The following is a 4,490-nucleotide window of genomic DNA, read 5'->3' on the forward strand; positions in this document are numbered from 1 at the left end:
CACACAAGGCATTTACTTACTCTTAAGCGGATGTTAGCCCAAAAGCTTGGAATAGCGAAGACTCAACCCGCAGACCACATAGGTCTGCCTTTATATGTTACTTTGCCTTTTTCCTTACTGCTTTTAGTATCTTCTCTTTGTTTTGTGTATTTGATGTTTGATTATTATGTGACGGGAGGTATTTCTTTTTTGGTCTAATCTATTTGGGGTTCTGTAGGCTTCTTGTATATTTAAAGACATCTCTTTCTTTAGGTTAGGGAAGTTTTCCTCTATAATTTTATTGAAGATATTTACTGGCCCTTTAAGTTGGGAGTCTTCACCCTCATCTATACCTATTAACCTTAAGTTTGGTCTTCTCATTGTGTCCTGGATTTCCTGGGTGTTTCGTGTTAGGAGCTTTTTGCACTTCAGATTTTCTTTGATCATTGTGTCAATGTTTTCCATGGTATCTTATGTGCATGAGATTCTTTCTTCTATCTCTTGTATTCTGTTGGTGATGCTTGTGTCTATGACTCCTGATCTTTTTCCTAGGTTTTCTATATTCAGGGTAGTCTCCCTTTGAGATTTCTTTATTGTTTCTACTTCCATTTTTAGATCCTTGATGGCTTTGTGTAATTCCTTCACCTTCTTGCATTTCTTTAAGGGCTTCTTCCTGTTTACCTGCGTTCTCCTACAATTCTTTGACAATGTTGCTTGTGGTTTTTTTTTGTTTGTTTGTTTTGTTTTATTTTGTTTTGTTTTTCGAGACAGGGTTTCTCTGTGTAGCCTTGGCTGTCCTGGAACTCACTCAGTAGACCAGGCTGGCCTCGAACTCAGAAATCCGCCTGCCTCTGCCTCCCAAGTGCTGGGATTAAAGGCGTGGGCCACCACTGCTGGCGTTTGTGTTCTTTCTAAAGTCCTCTATCATCATTATGAGAAGGGATTTTAATTCTGAATCCTGCTTTTCTGGTGTGATGGGGTGTTCAGGACTAGCTATGGTGGGAGAACTGGGTTCTGGTGATGCCAAGTAACTTTGGATTCTGTTGTTTACATTCTTATGCTTGCCTTTCGCCATTTGGTTAACTCTAGTGGTACCTGCACTCACTGGTTCTGACTGAAACCTGCCATTCCAGTTATCTTGGTTGTGTCAGAGCTCCTCGAGGTCTGGATGTCTTTGTGATCTTGAGCTCCAGCTCTTCTGGGTACTGTGGCTCCTCTAGGATATCTCAGGATATGGTGTCTCCATGGTAGTACACCAGTTAGGTGTTTGCTGCTCTGAGTGTGGTCTCTCCTCTAGGATGTCTCAGGATATGGTGTCCCCTGCTCTGAGTTCAGTGGCCTCTCTAGGATGACTGCAGCTCTGAGGGCAGTGGCCTCTCTAGGATGCCATCCTGACGAAGTTTCCACAGGGGAGCAGATCAGCTGTGTGTCTGCTCCAGCTTCTGGGACCAGGCATGGGTTGGAAGGGGAGTGGTATTCCCCAGGGGTGGGATTTGGGTGCCAGGTGTGCTCTGGGGGCTCACTGTTGCCAGTTGTGCATCTGGGACATAGGGCAGTGGACGGGTGTTCCTACCTACAACTCTGCTGGTCGTGGCCTCTCTAGGTTGCCTTAGGATGTAGTTTCCACAGGGGAGCGGATCAGCTGGATGTCTGCTCCAGCCACAGGGATCCAGGCAAGGGCTTGTGTTTCTTCTTTAAGGGCTTCTACCTGTTTACATGTGTCCTCCTATATTTCTTTGAGGGTATTATTTATGTTTTTCTTAAAGTCTTCTATCATCATGATGAGAAGCGATTTTAAATCTGAATCTTGCTTTTCTGGTGTTATTGGGTATTCAGGACTTTCTATGAAAAAAAAAAAAACTAGGTTTTGATGATGCCAAGTAATCTTGGTTTCTGTTGCTTATGTTCTTTTGCTTGCCTTTCACTGTCTGGTTATTTCTAGTGCTACCTTAACTCACTATATCTGATTGGAGCCTGTCTGTCCTGTTATCTTGGTGGTGTCAAAACTCTTCAGAGTCAGGTGTCTATGTGATTCTGTGAACTTGAGACCCTGGTTTTGATAGCTCCTGGGAGTTGGGCTGCTTCTGGGCTTCTGAAATCCTGGTGTGCCCAAATTTCGGACATTCTGTGATCCTATTATCCTGTATTCCTGTATGTTATAACTCCTGGGAGTCCAGCCTCGTCTGGGTTTTGGAGTGTTAAGTACAGAGCTGAAGCCTTAGGGCTGCTTCAGGCACAAGCACAGACAGGAAGATTCCTGTATTACTGGTCTTGAGGCCTTGAGGGAGTTTGTGGGTCCCAGTGAGTCCCAAATTATTCTCTGTTTTGGGGCAGGGGTGTTGTGACTTACTCACCTACACTTCTGGGAGTGCTAGAACTCCTGAGATCTAGCCTCCTCTGGGTTTTGGGGGTTTGGGTGTAGAGCTGAAGCCTTAGGGCAGCTACAGGGTTAGGAGCAGACAGGAAGGGTCCTGTGACACTGGCCTTGAGTGAATAAAGAATTCCCAATGGCAGAATATTTGTTACAAATACTAGATCTCATACCAAGTTACCTGGGTTATTTCTAAATAAAATGAATATGTGGATCATTTAGTTTGTCTTGATTTTGCAGAAAATGAGCCTAAGGCTTTACATACTGAGGCTAACTGATTACATATACAATATCCAATGCCTTATATACAAGCTAAGGCACCACAGTGTCCAATTTGTAAACCTATGCATATTTTCATGGTCCCACATGTTAATCCTTGGTTGACGTAAGTGAATGAGATTTGGCAAATGGATGTCATTCATGTACCTGAATTTGGAAGATATTGTTATGTGCATGTATCTATTGATACATTTTCAACATGTGTATGGGGTACATCACTTACTGGAGAAACTGGTAATCATGTAATTCAGCATTTAACCTAAGTGTTTTCTATTATCTGAGTTCCTATCATTATTAAAACAGAGAATGGCCCAGCCTATAAGTCGTATACATTTAAGCAAATTTGTATGTATTTTGAAATTAAACAGGAATAGAATATCCTCCGTGAGGGCAGGCAATTGTGGAAAGACCTCATGTTACTTTCAAATATCAAATTAAAAAATTAAAAGTGAGAAAAGTTGACGAACCTTTTCAGTTTCATAAGCAGTTACAAACTTCATCGAGAACACTTTTTCATCAAGCTTTATTTATACTATTTCCTTAATTTACCTCAAGGGGATATACTTACTAGGGCAGAAAAACAATTTGATTCAGAATCAGATACTGACAATTTCATCCACAAAAAGTTAAGCTAGCTGCTGATTCAGAATGACAGAAAGGAATGTTGTTAGTTTGCAGGAAAAGGTATGGTCTTGTATCATTTCAGGGTGAACAACAAGAAGTCTGGTTGCTAGGAAGGTGCATTCATAGGTGCTGTGAGGCCAAGGATGAAAGCAGCAATGAGGCACAGATCTGGTGGTCCTCTTGATGAAGTGTTGCCCATTGAAGCGATGGCTCATAGTTGGGACTCATAACTGGAACTGCTCAGTCTGCTTCTTTTTAGAAACTAAATAAAAAATTAAAACAGGAGGAAAATGTAGAGAAATGGCATGAAGTGACTGAAGTTAGCCTGCTAGCTGTGGGGTGACTAAAGGATATGTGTGAATCCCAGCATACTGGGACAAGAGATGGTGTACTTTCTCAGAAGAGCATCCTGATGTTCTGCATGCTTGAGGAAGTGGCTCTCATGATTATTTTCTCATGTGAAAAATGTATGTTGTTTAATTAAACTAAAGAATGCTTAAAAGTGTTGGCCCAATGTCAGTTTTCTCATTCTCCTAGTATTTTTAAGTCACCTTGAACCTAGAGAAACTCTTGCTTAAGACACAGAAACTGTGGAGACTTAGAAGCTGTGAGAAATCTTTATTCTGCTTGCCTATTAAAGATTCTAGAGAACTCAACAACGTTGTGTTTATCCACCCGTAGTGATGCCCACCTTTCATTCTGGAGAAATCAATGGTTTAGCAGACCACGGTTAAAAAAAAAAAGGTAGAAATTGTAAGTATTCATATTTGATAGTTACAGATACCAGAGCAATGCTCCTGTTACCTTAAGAGAATCTGTCTTGAGTATTAACATTTTGACAAAAACACAATTCTCACGAAAGGTCATTAGTGACTGGTTCAGTGCAGTGAGCAAGTCTGTACTGGACATTGTGAGAAAGTCCAGGCTAACAGCTGCTCCTTGGTCTTCAAGTGAACAATATTGCCATATTGGTTTCCAAACAAAGGAATGCCAACCACAGGAATTCTGTGGTTGATCGCCTCATAGATGCCATTTAGGCCACTCGGATTTATAAAAGCTCTGGTTTTGGGATGACCTAGCATGAGGGGAAGTGAAGAATAAGTACTAATGAAATATCTGGGAAAGACAATGAGAGGCAAAGATAAAGGCGAGACTAGGTGAAATGTGCTCTCGGTAACATTGCCATAGTTAAGTGACTGTACTGTGCCTGTGACATTATGGGGAAATAACACTGCAA

The sequence above is a fragment of the Arvicanthis niloticus genome, chromosome 7, assembly GCF_011762505.2.
Source record: "Arvicanthis niloticus isolate mArvNil1 chromosome 7, mArvNil1.pat.X, whole genome shotgun sequence".
Classification (NCBI taxonomy): Eukaryota; Metazoa; Chordata; class Mammalia; order Rodentia; family Muridae; genus Arvicanthis; species Arvicanthis niloticus.